This window comes from Desmodus rotundus, chromosome 5 (assembly GCF_022682495.2).
Source record: "Desmodus rotundus isolate HL8 chromosome 5, HLdesRot8A.1, whole genome shotgun sequence".
Taxonomy (NCBI): domain Eukaryota; kingdom Metazoa; phylum Chordata; class Mammalia; order Chiroptera; family Phyllostomidae; genus Desmodus; species Desmodus rotundus.
In genome coordinates, this window is record NC_071391.1 from 68,633,331 (window position 1) to 68,649,318 (window position 15,988).

The 15,988-nt window shown below is 37.4% G+C and overlaps 1 pseudogene; it reads left to right on the plus strand.

Annotated features, from left to right (window-relative positions):
* Positions 1 to 403: 403 nt before the first annotated feature.
* LOC112317534 (U2 small nuclear ribonucleoprotein A' pseudogene) lies at positions 404 to 13,533 on the plus strand (annotated as a pseudogene).
* Positions 13,534 to 15,988: the final 2,455 nt, after the last annotated feature.

A 15,988-nucleotide genomic window follows, 5' to 3' on the forward strand; every position in this document is an offset into this window, starting at 1 on the left:
ACATTATTTTCTTCAATGGAGACAGTAGCTGTAAGCAGGCCCTGAGAGTCAGATTGCCCAGCCTTGCAACCTGACTCTGATACCTACTATATGTGTGCATCATTTGGAAGGTAATTTACTGCCTTGGGCATCAGTTGCTACAACTTTAAATGGCTCATACTAATAATCTAACTCCTAATATTCTAGTGAGGATAAAGTTAGATCATCCCTTTCTGCATACAAACAGGCCTAGCAGAGGGAGCAACAAGCTTTAGATCACTGATAGCTCCAAACAGGTGGCCCAGGGCTAGTCACAAGCATTGTCTGACAAAGTTCTGCACCAGAGTCTTTGCAGAACTACCTAATCCATATATAACAAATACAAAGGGGCAGCCAAATGGGGAGACAAAGAATCAGACCCCAAATGAAAGAACAAGACAATTCTGTAGAAGAAGAACTAGACAAAATGGAGACAAGCAATTTATCAGATAATGAGTTTAGAGTACTGATTATAAGGATACTCAACAGCATGGAAAAAGACAAAGAAACCATAAAAAAGGATCATTCAGAAATAAAGAGTACAATATCTGAAATAAATAATACACTGGAAGGAATAAACTGTAGGTTACATGAAGCAGAAGATTGCATCAGTAACTTGGAAAACAAGGTAGAAAAAAACAGGCAAATCAGCAAAAAGAATAAAAGAATTTTAAAAAATTAGGAGAGCTTAAGAAACCTATGGGACAATGTGAAGCATAACAGCATCCACATCATAGGAATACCAGAAGGAGAAGAAAGTGAGCAAGGGATTGAGAACCTATTTGAAGAAATAATGACCGAAAACTTCTCTAATCTGATGAAGGAAAAAGTCACACAAGTCCAGGAAACTCAGAGAGTCCCAAACAACTTGGACACAAAGAGGCCTACCCCAGGACATCAAAATTAAAATGACAAAGCTTTCAGACAAGGAGAGAATCCTAAAACTGCAGAGAAAAGCAGATAGTTACCTACAAGGAACCACCAATTAGACTGACATCTGATTACTCAAAAGAAACATTTCAGACCAGAAGAGAGTGGTGTGAAATATTCAAGGTGATGAAAAGCAAGAACCTACAACCAAGGCTACTTCACCCAGCAAGGCTACCCTTTAAAATCAAATGAGATATAAAAAGCTTCCCAGACAAAAAATAATTATACAAGTTAGTTAACACCAAACCAAAACTGAAAAAAAAAAAAAGTTAAAAGGCTTGCTTTAAAAGGAAGAATAGGAAAAAGAGAAAGAAAGAAAAAAAAAAACAGAGGAAAACAGTCTAACAATAAAATGGCAGTAAATACATATCTATTAATAATCACCTTAAATGTAAATGGCTTAAATGCTCTGACCAAAGACAGAGGGGAGCTGAATGGATAAGAAAACAAGACCCATATATATGCTGCCTCCAAGGCATCTGTCTCAGATCAAAAGATATGCACAAACTAAAAGTAAAGCATTGGGAGGAGGTATTTCATGCAAAAGGAGGGAGGGAAAAAAAGCTGGGGTAGCAGTACTTATATCTAACAAAGTAGACTTTAAAACCAACGCTATAGGAAGAGACAAAGAAGGACACACATAATAATAAAGAGAACAATCCAACAAGAGGATATAACCCTAGTAAACATTTATGTACTCAACATATAACCATCTAAATATGTAAAGCAAATCGTGATGGACATAAAGGGAGAGAGAAACAAAAACACAGTCTTGGTTGGAGATTTTAACACCACATTGAATTCAATGGATAAATCTTCCAAGCAGAAAGTCATCAAGGGACAGTGTCCTTAAATGACACACTAGATCACTGGATTTAATTGATATCTTCAGAGTATTTCACACCAAAGCAGCAGAATATAGAAACATTTCTGTGCACATGGAACATTTTCTAGGATAGACCAATGTTAGGACACAAACAAGTCTTAATAATTTAAGAAAATTGAAATCACATCTTCTCTGACTACATTGCTATAAAGTTAGAAATTAAACACAAGAAGAACAAAGAAAATCACACAAACATGGAAGCTAAATAACATGTTATTAAACAAGGAATGGGTCAACAAAGAGATTAATAAAGAGATCAAAAGATACCTTGAAACAAATGAAAATGAGGACCCAACAATCTAAAATCTGTGGGGCACTGCCAAAGCAATCCTAAGAGGGAAATTCATGGCATTACAAGCCCATCTCAAAAGAAAAGAGAAGAATGGAAAAGAAAAGAAAAGGAAAGAAAAGAGAAAAGAAAAGAAAGAGAAAAATCTAATTGAAATTATAAGATACTTTCAATTATAAGAAAGTGAAGTATGTACAAATACATGGAAGCACATACCATGTATATGGACAGGAAAAATTGACATCATTAAAATGTCCATACTACCCAAAGCAATCTATATTCAATGCAATACCTATCTGATTCTAATGACACATTTCACAGAACTAGAACAAATGTTTCAAAAAAATTTTATAGAACCACAAAATGCCCCACATAGCAACAGTGATGTTGAGAAAGAAGAACAAAGTTGGAGGGATCACTACCTAATATGAAAGTATATTATAAAGTGATAGTAATCAGGACAGCATGGTACTGGCATAAAAACAGACACATAGATCAATTCAACAGAATAGAGAGACCAGAAATAAACCCACATCTTTATAGTCAATTAATATTTGACAGAGGAAGCAAGCATGTGATATGGGATAAAGATAGTTTATTCAATAAATGGTGTTAGGAAAATTGGACAAATAGGTACAGAAAAATGAAATTAGACCACCTTCTTACACCACACAAGAATACTTTCAAAATGGATCAAACTCTTAAATGTTAGGCCTGAAGCCATAAAAATTCTAGAAGAAATCATAGGTAGCAAAATCTCAGACATTGCTCATAACAATATTTTATCGGATCTATCTCCCCAGGCAAGGGAAACAAAAGAAAAAATAAACAAATGGGACTATACCAAACTAAAAAAGTTTTTTCATAGCAAAGAAAACATCAACAAAGTAAAATACAGCCCATAGAATGGGAGAACATATTCTCCAATATATCTTATAAGGGATTAATACCCAAAATTTATAAATAACTTACAAAACTCAACACACACACACAAAAAAACAATTAAAAAATGGGCAAAGACCACAAATAGACACTTCTCTGTAGAGGACATGCAGATGGTCAATAGACATATGAAAAGATGCTCAGCATCACTAATCATCAGAGAAATGCAAATTGAAACCACAATGAGATATCACCTTTCACTCATTATAATGCCTCTCATCCATAAATAGACTATCAACAAGTGTTGGCAAGGATGTGGAGGAAGGAGAAACCTTTTGCAATGTTGCTGGGAATGCAGATTGTGCAGCCTGTATGGAAAGCAGTATGAAGATACCTCAAAAAACTAAAAATGGATCTGCCTTTTGACCCAGTGATCCCTCTTCTGGAAATATATCCAAAGGTACCTAAAAGACTACTTTGAAAGAACATAAGCACCCCTATGTTCATTGCAGCATTGTTTATAATTGCAAAGATATGGAAGCAGCCCAGTTGTCCATCAGTGAATGAGTGGATAAACAACTATGGGGCATTTACAACAATGGAATTGTTGCAAAAAAAATTCCAGCCATAAAAAAGAAGAAAATTTTACCCTTTGTGACATTATAGATGGACCTGGAAAACATTATGCTAAGTAAAATAAGCCAGTCAGAAAAGATGAATATCACATGATTTCACTCATATGTGGTGTGGGGGCTCTGCCTGCAGGGCCCCCCCACCATCCACGATGGATGAGAATAAGTCTACCAAGACATGATCTGCTTGGGGAGGAAAGGTGGCCAATCTCTCAAAGGAGAAGGGCCAGGAACCTGTTCCTCAATGGGCTTTTATTGGGTTCAATTTTCACAAGAATACAGGGCATATATGTAAAGCTCATCAGTCATTGTCAGGCAGAAATGATCAAATAATAGATAACATTCAAAGAACTCTGAGGGCTTATTCTGAGTCAGGGTCAGGTAACTAAAGGGCCATAAAACTTTGGGGAACCAAACTCATTTCAGGCTTGAACCCTTATCATTTAAATTGAGGGTATTAGCAAAACAGGTTTCACAGGATTTTATGCATTCTTTTTTAGGCCTGATTGCCCTGGGGAACTCGCCCTTTCCAGCACAGGGCTGCACTCACCTCTGGCATTGTTTCAGGCTTAAGGCATTGTTTCAGGTTTAAGTCAAGCAAGGGAAGTAAGGCAGCCAAGAAATTAGAAGACTTCTTACAGACAGAATGAGGACTCAGGCTATGTCAAAGCTGAGAGGTAAGGGTCCATTACCCCCGTTTTCTATAGCCCCCCAAATCCTTCCCTGAGGGCCCCTTCACAACCATGCCTGTCTTAGGTCATCCCTCCTTTGAGGAATCTTACCTCAAGATTGGCTAACCGGTCATCCACTTGGGGCCAAGCAGGGTGAAGTGAAAGGGGGCAGAGGCAGCGCCCCTGCCAGGGAAGATAAGCTTTGTCTCCTATGTGGCTTATGGTCCCAAGGTCTTTTTACTCACCCTTAGCAATGGGAGGTTACAGTTTCTGAAACCAGGCAGGGTGGTTCCCAACAATGTGGAATCTAGTGAACAAACAGAATGATGAGGGAAAATAGAGACAGACTCACAGATAGAGAGCAGGATGCCAGCTAAGGCAGCATGTGGGATAGGTTTGGAGGTATAGGGATTGAGTAAAAGGGAAAAAGATCTCAGGGACATGGACAACAGTGTAGGGATGGCAGGGGGAAGAGGGTAAAGGAGATTAAATGGTAATAAAAAAAACACATTAACAAAAATATATTAGAAATAAAATAAAATGAGATCATCAAATTTAAAAGCTAAATATTGTTTTCTTTTATGCCCCCTATTCTTTTAATCTTTCTTACACTCTTCTGGAAAAGAGTCAAGCTCATTTCTGTAGCTGTTGCACTTGGTGAGCAGTAGATTCTAATAATTAAGAGCATGGACTTTACAGAAGATAAACAAGTGCTTAAATACAGGCTTTTCTACCTACTTGGTTTGTGATCAAGGGTAAATTATTAAATGTCAGGCTTGTTGCTGGGATTAGATGAAAATAATTATTATAACCTATTCAGCCTGTTGCTTGGCACACAGCAGTATTCATATTTAGTAAATATTTTGGGTACATCCTAAGCTTTATTCCCAAGTCAACTCTTTCTTATGATACATCATATATAAAGCTGAGGTCAGCTCTTTGCACTGCCTTCAATTTTGATACCCTTCCTCCAATTTTGGATCCTTTAATTCAGGCTTCTCAAAATCCCATGAGGAACAATCATTCCTCTTCCTGCTTGTCTGCATCATTTTCATTGCATCACCAGTTAACCACAAGTTCTCATTTTCCATCACCTGTCTCTCTTCATACCTGACCCTCTTCCCCCAGAATCCTATAATTTCCTAGCTTGTTCTTATGTCACAAGTGAGCATACTTTCTTACAGAAATATTTCTAATGATACCTTCTCCCATATCTTTTTTTTCCATTAATTTCCATGCTTTTGTAGTTTCAAATAGCCTTCAATTTATCAGTTGACAATCTGTGTCTTCTATTCCAAGAATAGTTTGAACAGATTTCTCTCAGAAGTGCCTCTTTAGGCTCATTACATGGATGGATTTAGAAACTATTGTTTTCTCATTCATGTTTTATGCCACCATTCTTAACACGAGCCTTACAAGTTTTAAATTCAAGTTTTAAATATATTTTGTTTTTAAGGATTGTCAGCAGCTGAATTTTGTTCTTCACCCAAATTCACATATTGAAGTCCTAACCCACCACTACCTCATAATGACTGTAATTAGAGACAGGGCCTTTAAAATGCAATCATGGTAAAATGAAATTACATGGGTGAGCCTTAATCCAATATGACTACTGTCCTTAAAAGAAGAGAAGGTTGGAATATAGACACACAGCACAGGAAAGACTATGTAAAGACACAAGAAGATGACAATTTACAAGCCAGCTGAGGAAAGAGGCTTCAGAAGAACACAACTCTGACCATACCTTGAACTTGAACTGGAATTGATAAACTTACAGAAAAGTATGCAATCACAAAATTTAAGAAAGTATTTGAATTTAGGTATACTTGTAACTTTTTGTTTTAATTTTGAATGTTGTCCTTTTAAACTAAAGGAGAAGAAATAGGACAATAGAATTTGTTCTATGCTTAGCATCATCTGGAAACCTGGTTTAGCCCTATGTACAAGTTGTCTATTAGAATATATATGAATGTTTTTCCGGCTTTTGTTTTTTGTTTGTCCCTTGCAAAATTTGGGCTTATGTTCTAAGAAAAATAACCACCCTCCCAGCATGCTGTACTTCTAGTCTTAGTTTTATCATTTCCAACTAATCTTGTAAGTTCAAGTTTTTCCATTTTGGGAAAGTATTTTTTCTATAATTATTAGAATAATCTATTCAGAGTATAAATCTAATGTGTGATCATGTCACATCTCCTACTTAAGCCTCATTGATGGTGTTCTCTGCCCATAAACGTTCTCCTCTAATTTAGCTGAGCTTCATCTGAAGAACTTGATATAGTCCACAAGCTTGACACCCAGTTTTTCCTCTCTAGTGTAGGAAGAGCCTCAAAAGTCTGCACTGTGGTAAGTCTCCAAGGTAACTCTAATGAAGGTAATGTGTAGACACATTTAGAAATATCAGATAAGTCTAAGCTCTCATGGCCTATTTTTTCCTTACATGTTTTGTTGCTCTTCCCTATTTCACATTACTTATTCTCAGAACAAAACCGTTGATAGTTCCTGCATATTGTATTCCAAGTGAAGCCTCTTTGAATTTACTAATAATATTTCCAGTGTTAAACTTTCCCCCCTACTCTTTCTGTTTGTTTAATTGATATTAATCTTCTGTTTATTAATATACAAAAATATTAAACATGTAACTATTTCAGAATATTTGTCTTCCCTCAACTGTCCTTTGTAGGTTAGGAAACCATCTTTGTTTTCTTCATTTATAATTTTTTCAACTTTTACTAATTGATATGGTAAATATCTGTTCACTTTTCTGTCTCATTTACCAGAACTTTACTTTGTTGAAGATAGTGATATTTAAATGTTTGTATTTGTAGTGCTTGTTATAACACCTTACACAGTAGGTACTCAATATACCTTTGTTAAAGTACACTGCTTTTGTATTTAATAAATTATATAGAACATCATACACAGATATTCTACCACATTTTATAATAATAAAACTCTCTTAATTCACTACAGATTATAAACAGCCTTATAAGACAAGGTTTTATATCTTCAAACACATTCAGTTTACTCAAAGAATGGGCACTTATGGAGTGAAAGTTGGCAGCAGTTTAAGAGAAAATAGTCATAACTTTTCAGTTTGTGGCATAACACGGAGAAGTAACCTTTTTTTATTTGTATGAACATAGAGAATCTAGGTCATTAGACCCTCCTTACCTGAATTGGAACTGGGCCAGGGTACAGGCCAACCAGCCTGCTCTCTGGCAAAATGTGCCAAGGGATGCTTAATGACCACAAACGCTCAGAACTTCGGCTTCATGTCTCATCCAATAAGATCTTTTGTCTCTCAAGACACTAAAATAAAGAGTGAGTCATAAGGAAATCAATAGTGTTGTATTCAAACAAAGCTATTTAGACCAAAACACATTCCATTTTCTCATTAGCCATGGAGCCAAAGTGGGCAGGGGGGCAGGGGAGGTTAGGATTTGCATTCATTTAAAACTGCACACAGGCTCCAAAGTGTATGCAATTGAATGAACTTTATTAAAGCTAACTTTAAAAATGCATGTTGTTTCCTCCCATTTATTCAATAATTGATTAATTATAGCCTGCTTCACTTCTCATAGTGACATTTTTCAGTTTCATTTGTCCTTTATATTTTTGAAGTTTGGTTGGCTTTGGGAATTGTATTAACTGAATTTTTTAAAGATTTGAGGGAATTTAATTTCCTCTTAAAAATGGTAATATATCAATTTTCTAAGTCATTAATTGGGATATGTGGATTTATTACCTCTCATTTATTATGCATTCCCCACAAAAAACAGGGGTTATGTAACTGGAAAGGCAAGATGGTTGTTTCTGTTCTTTCCTGGAACCTTACAAATTTGTTCATACCCTATTTCAGTGTTATGCAATAGAAACATAATGTCACACATATAATTTTAAGTTTTATAGCAGCCACATTTAAAAATATAAAAGTAACAGGTAAAATTAATTTTAGTGATATGTTGTCTTTAACCTAGTGTACCCAATATGTTATCATTCCAACATGCAATCGATGTAAATATTATTGAGATATTTACCTTCTTTTCTTTGTAATAAGGTTTGCCATCTGGTGTGTATTTCATTTGCAGCACATCTAAATTGACACCAGCCTCATTTCAAGTGTTTGACTATCATAACGGACATCACAGCTCTCCTTGGTCTAACTGTACCACTAAGATAATGCTACCTAAGTCCCTTTGGAAGATGCCTCATTGCATTTCACCAAAATCCAAATTTTTAAATCTCTTGAACATTTCTCTCTCTCAACATTAGTATCACCATCAAAACAACAATGCAAAAGTATTATTTATTTTCTTAGATGTCTGCAGATTTACAGGATGTGGTAGGTTTCTGATCAGTGCTCAGAGTGCAATTAGCATTTGAATTTAGCCACATGAAGATAACAACATGAGATTACTCATTTTAACAGCTGCTAAGTGGTGTTAATTGCTGGCTATAGACCACAAGCTGAACGATTTTCTGTGTATTGTATAAACAGAACAAAACAAAATAGCAGTTAAAAGAAAAATATTATCTTCATTATAATAAGGTACAGTACTTGGTGATATAATGTATCCTTATAATTGTTGACATTAAGAACATCTGAACCTGTAGAGAATTTTTAATAGAATTTATTAGAGACAAACAGAGGATATGCCTAGAAGATAGATCTCAACAGACTGAGAAAAATGCTTCTCAGAATGGCAGTTTGCAGTTTCTCTTATGCATTTGGAATTAAGGAGGGACTTTAAGAAAGATTACATATAGATGGGAGAAAGCAAGGCAGAGGGTGGATTACAGGACAGTTCACAAGACTATGTGCTCTCTTCGGATGGGTAAGCTTCTGAAAAGAGACATTCCAATGGTTGTTAACCTAGACGTACAGAAATAATAGGGCTTTCTTAAGGCAAAGATAAACCTTTCAGTGAACTTATAGGCTTTGGACCCGATTACCCACCATGACCTGCCCATTTAGGAATCCACATAACATGTCATTTATGAAATTGACTGTAGACCAGTAATATTTTTTGGCAACATGATATGATTACTCATTTTTATTTTCAAATAATAAATTTTGAAACATACATACATACATACATACATACATACAAGGAGATATTTGGGGGGGAAAGCCCCAAAAGTCTAAATTCAGGATTGACTCTGAAGAACTGATATGAAATCTTACACAAATTCATAGAGCTTTACCAGGAAAACTCGCATACATGGCAAGGCAGCTATTCCAGCGGTGGCTGGCGGGGGGGGAAAAAACCACACCCTCCCAGGACAGGGTCTCTTTCTGCTAGGGGATAATAGTAAAAGCATATGTTGGGCAGTCACGTAGACCACCAGAAAGAGGAAGAATGCATTCCTAACTGAACTGGGTAGTCAGCCCAGCCTGAGGCTACAGAGAGGTAAGAGTCTAACATTTCCCAGCTGCCTGTGCTGCTGTAGCCATCTCAGTAAGTTCCCCTACATGCGTTGTAAACATTTTATAAGTTTATAAAACTGTCAGTGGATGGAGTTCTTGATATTTAAATTAATTAGGATGATATGTGGTTGCAGAAAGCTAAAAAAACATAAAGCCTGGTTAAATTAATTCCATTGAAAACTGCCCAAAAGAAGTGGAATTTATTAGATCATTACACTATGTTGACTGAGCTAAGTTCTACCAATATTTATTGACATCTTATCTTTTGGTTTTAGGTCCTGAAATGATGGGTAGAAAAATATAATTGGATTCCATTTTCAATTAATGAGACTGTAAAAGAAACTGATCACATGGAGAAATTAAAAGTATTCAGTTATTTAAAATGGTAAATGTGATCATTATGATTTATTCTATTAATGCAGTCTTGTTAAAATGGAAATATTGATTTGATGTAGAATATTTCATGGTCTAGTTTAGGATAAAAGTTGATATTATTTGGACCAAATTACTCACAGACAGAGTCTCCTGGGTTTCTTATTCTGTACAACAATCCCTTGATCAGTTTGGCTTTAGGATGGGCTTCACGGGCTTGTAATGTGTCATGAATGTTTAGAGTGGTACCAAATAGGTAGCTATATTTGCCACCTAATGTACACTGCAAATTTATCTTTTTCTATCAGGTCATTTTTCTAACTGCCATTCTAACTCTAGCCAGATTACTCACTATTGATCAAGATAGCTTCAACATTCCCATTAGTTTGACTAAATTTTAGACATATTTCTTTCCTATTATAGACCCTTGAACTCCCCACTCCATTTTCTTAGAGCATTTATTTAAAACGCTTTCAGTTATAAATTCATTCTCTGCCCCTTTGAGATGTAAATGTCTCCCAAACTCTGGTCAATTTTACAGCCCAGAAATGTCTTTCTCAAGGACGTAGGAGGCATTTTTAGAAAATGAACGCATCAAGACAGATAAGACCCCGAGCTGGCCACACACCAGGTAGGAGGTGGCAGGACAGTGGAACTATTGGCAGAGCTGATGGAGCAGGTGGTGGAGTACATCAACGCTGTGTGGAACCATGAGCTAGACCTCCAGGTGTACAAAATTCATAACAATAAAGAGGCCACATTCTAAATCTGACATGGTCAGGGAAGGCCGGCATGGTGGCCTTACAAAGTCAGAGACCAAATGTCCCCTTATAGGATGGTCTGAAATTAAAAGCTAAAAGCGAGTCATGATGTTACAGGACAGGCCCAGGGGGAGTGAATGATATAATATTACCAAAAGGACCCCCCTTTTTCTCTGGGGGTCTCCCCCACCTACCAGGTTCGCCTTGCCTGCCACCAGCGAGAGACATCTCTCAATGCTAGAGATTGGTGAAAAGGAAAGGAATTATTTATTTAAAAGTTATACAGACTTAGAGTAATGACTTGATGTCTTCATTAAAATACTAAAGTCCTCTAGAATACCCACAGATGCACAGTCCTTCCTTCTCCCTCTGCCCAGTCTGGGGTACCATGTCTCAGGAAAAGAAGTAGAAGTCATGATTCAGTTTCTCAGCACCATCAGCTGTGTTGCCGCCATGATCTCCAGTTAATCCAGAGCCATGTGGCACCTTCTCCGAGCCCACCAGCAAGAGTCCTTTCACCCCTTTTCTTCCAGGCAAAGTTTCTCCTGCTTCCTAAGCCACATGGCAAAAGGGAGCACCCCAAAGCCATGTGGCCCTAACTCTCGCCAAAGCTGTGTGGTCACCTTCCTTGGCATGGTTGCCATGACTGGGTTTAAATTCCAGCGCCAATCTTCCTCTGCAGCCCCATTTCCAACTCCTCCTACAATCAGTTACACCTGCCAGCATTCCCCATTCTTCCAGCGTTACTGGGCTGCCATAGTAAGTCTGGGCAGGTGTGGCCCCATGGAATGGAGCCAATCATCTCCCAGCTCTCACTCAGGTGCTGTAACCAGGTGGAGCTGCTTTCCAGTTACATCTTGGGTGGAAGTCGCTTCCATCCCCCTGACTCAAAGCAAGGCCACAATTATTTAACATATCTATGTAACTAATTAAAGGTCATAGATATGTTAAATGACCGTGCCAGAGGTTAGCTGCAAAGCTATTGCTATGCAAAACAGCTCTCAATGGCCCTGTTCCATGTGTCCCATCCCCCAGCTCAGACTTGTGGGGGTGAGGACATTATATATATATATATGTATGTATGATACATATATGCATATATATGTATATATGTATATATACATATATATTTTCTCCTAATATTACCTGAAAACCCTGAGTTCTGGACCCCATTACAAATCCCTATTTGTCCCACCCCCCTAGCTTGACTGCACCCTGTTACAATGGCAGGTAGTCATTTCCTAGGCTGGTATCTTTCTTGACAAAGGTCAATCATTACTTTTTGTATCTACAACATACATTTGGAATGTCAGTGTAATCAGGGTAATTTCTTTTTCCCAGACCCCTCAGGACACAATCTCCCACCAGAACAGGAGACCACACAGTCCCTCACTGTTATTTTTTAAGATTTTACTTATTTATTTTTAGAGAGAGGAGAAGGGAAGAAGAAAGAAAGGGAAAAAAATAGCAATGTGTGGTTGCCACTCATGTGTCCCCCACTGGACACCTGACCAGAAACCCAGGCATGTGCCCTGACTGGGAATCAAACCAGTGACCCTTTGGTTCACAGCCCGCACTCAATCCACTGAGCTACACCATCCAGGGCTATTGTGTTAATACTTAACTCTTAACTATCCTATACCCACCTATGTTAAAGAACTATGTGCCTATTTATTTTACTTTTTATTCATTCACAGAGATTTCCCGCTTTGCTTTCTCCAGCCTCCCTCATCTATTGCCCATGAATTTAATGTAATCCCCCTCATGTCTTCCCATTTGATTCTAATGTATAAAATGGCAGAATCAAATTTGCCTTTGAATTCTTCTTTGCTGACACCAACACTCATTTGGTGGAGTGTTTTCTTAATCTGTTGAGATTTTGCTGTTCAGCAATTGTCATCAGTTTGGCTCAAATAAACTAAAAAATTCTCATAGGTTTCAACCTGTCTTACATTGACAAATTTCTGTCATTAAAAATCTGGGTGTGACCTTAGGCCAGTTTGATGCTATTGATTTTTCTGGCAATGAAATCATAAAACTGGATGGTTTTTCTTTCTTGAGAAGACTGAAAACTTTATTGGTGGACAATAGAATATGCCATATAGGTGAGAGACTTGATTAGGCCCTGCCCTGCCTGACAGAACTCATTCTCACCAACAATAGTGTTATGGAACTGGGTGAGCTGGACCCTTCGGCATCTCTCAAATCACTGACTTACCTAAGTATTCTGAAAAACACTTTAAAAAATAAGAGGTATTATAGGCTTATATAATTTATAAAATCCCCCAAGTCAGAATACTAGATGTCCAGTTGCAACTAAAAGAATGTCAGGAAGCAGAGAAAATGTTCAGGGGCAAACGGGGTGCACAACTTGCAAAGGAAATTGCCAGGAGAAGCAAAACTTTCAATCAAGATGCTGGTTTGCCAACCAACAAAAAGAAAGGTGACCCACTGCCAGGGGATGTAGAAGCAGTTAAGAACGCCCTGTCACATGAACCAACTGTGGATGAAGCGGAGCGGTGGGAGAGCTTGCTGCATTGGGGTCAGGCACCAGGCAGGCAATGCAGATCAGTCCCAACCGATGATGGCGAAGAGGGGAGGGGAGAAGACACTGTCACAAACCGGTCCAGAGCAGTGTGGCCTGAGTATCCATGGGATGTATAACATGTCCACTTGGAACAAGTCCTGCTTTTTGAACAGGGAATAATAGCCTTGTTGGTGTCAGCGAAGAAGAGTTCATAGGCATTGTTGAAATGCTTCAAACTGCTGCTTGTCATTTTGTACTACAAATTTTAAAATCTAAATGCTAGATTTCTACAAATAATAAAAAAAAAGGACCCTCACTATGAAAAAAAGAGAAAAAGACAGATATGGTGCATGTATACCAGGCTCCTGTGAGAAGATCAATGCCTAACTTTGATAGGTATCCATCAGCGAATGCAGATGGCTTAATGATATTGAACACCCTCTCCCGTAGTGCCCACCAGCACTTTTCCACTAAATCTTCCCAGTGCTTCAAAATGCTGCCTTTTGTTTCAAGAGAACAGGCGTTGAGTTCACCAACTCTCCCATGTGGCATTAGTCTTTACTACTAATGCAGTGGTCTTGAATACATTTTTCTGTTTCCATCCCGTTTTGTCCCATCTAGTGCAATTTTGTTTGACACTGTTAAAAGCCCCACAACTGGGAACAGAGATGGAGGGTCTTAGAAATAAACCTCATCAAATTAACTTTTACACTCACTGCACTCTAAAATCATCTGTACTTAATCTAGTACTACACAGCTTGCAAGGATATTTTGTATGGAATTATAGGGCCAGGGAGGAATGTATGGGAATAAATGTCAAATGGTTGCCTTGGTTACATCACAGAAATAGAGATGCTAAGTGTGAAGGGATGAGACAGTAGGGCTTAACTATTTTTATGCCCTTCCTTGTATTCTTTTTCCTTCTAAAATTTGTATTTGCTCATCCTGTAATTAAAATATGTACAAGTAGTAGGACAAAAAAACAAAACCTCTGAAACATAAGAAGAAAATACTCTGATTTGCAAACAAATATCTCTGTGACTGGTGATTTCTAAGAAGAAATGATAATTATTAAGATAGATTTTAAAATGTATTCAGAAAATATTTTGAAGGTGTGTATCATTGGGGAAATATCATTAAAAATAAAATGTCTTCCCATCCCAGACCTCTCTACAGAGGTGGAAGAGAAAGAACACAATTTTATTATTGAATGTCCATTAAGCCAGAATATGATGTGCATCACAGGCTAGCTACAAAATGATTGCAAAGAGAAAAAGAAATATTGCACTGCTCTATAGCTAAGTAGTTACAGCAACGTGTACATTCTTAACATAAACACTACCTAGTCCTCAAGCAGGAGGACTTGACCCCATTTGTCACACACAGTTTATCTAACATTAACTTTATAATTGAATCAATCGTCAGTGCTAGTCAGTTGGTTTTATACAAAGTAAAATAAACTTCTGATGTCTTTGTGACTGGGAGTAGTTTTGTGAATTAGAGTAAGAAGCCTGCCAAAGTTAGGCTTCTACCATCCTGCAGAATGTCCTCGGATGTTTACGTTCCAAATAAATAGTTCCCAAGTTTTGAGAAAGCCACTCCTGTTTCATAAAGCTGGCAAAAGGAATTAGTATTAGGATTTACATACATCTCAAAGAGACAGGAAGAACTTACAGTAACAGTTCTCTAAAGTAGGTAATCTAAGAAGAGGGAGAGCAGAAAAACCCCTTTACTTATTTTCAACAAGGAGAATTAAGTCTCTTATTTTTAATATTTTTGTTTTTACCAAACCATTATTTCCATTAAATAATTTTGAAAAGCAAGGAAAAAAATACAAGAAAGCTTTAGAGTCATCTACTTACAAATTAAAGGCAGAGTCAATGAAATGACCCTGACCTTGCTGACTGTCTGTGTATTTGTGAAGGATTGATGTTGTGGATTAAATACTGTATTTGTGTCCCACCCGCCAAAATTTATATATTGAAGCCCTACCCCCCAATGCGATGACAGAAGAAGGTGAGGCCTTTAGGAAGTAGTTAGAGCCCTCCAAATGGTATCTGTACCATCGCAGGAACAGACATAAGGTAGCTGATTTCCTCTTTCTCCCTGCCATGTGAGGATCCAATCAGAAAGCAACCAGCTGCAAAGTAGGAAGAGATCTCTCAACAGACACGGGGGGGAGGGGGTGGCTGCTGGCACCTTGACCTCGGACACCCCAGCCTCCAGAACGGTGAGAAATAATTTTGTAAGGCACCTAAGCTGTGGTGCTTTTGCTAGAGCAGCCCTCTGCCTGAGACAGTCAGGTCGGAGAGTTCCCTGGTCTGGAATGTAGCACGTGAGACACTCCTCCACTGCTCTATGCATTTTTGGTTTAAGGAATATAATTCTCTTGTTTTCCTATTCTGTAGTATTTGTATGGTATTTTCTAAAAGATAATATATCTCTAAGTAAGAAAATATAAATAATTTATAATAAAAACTGTTAACACTTTTGGTGTATTTTCCAGTAATATTTTGTATGTATACATTTTAATATACCTGAATTATAGTGTATACATATATTTTTGGTTAGACTTTTAAATGCATTGTCATA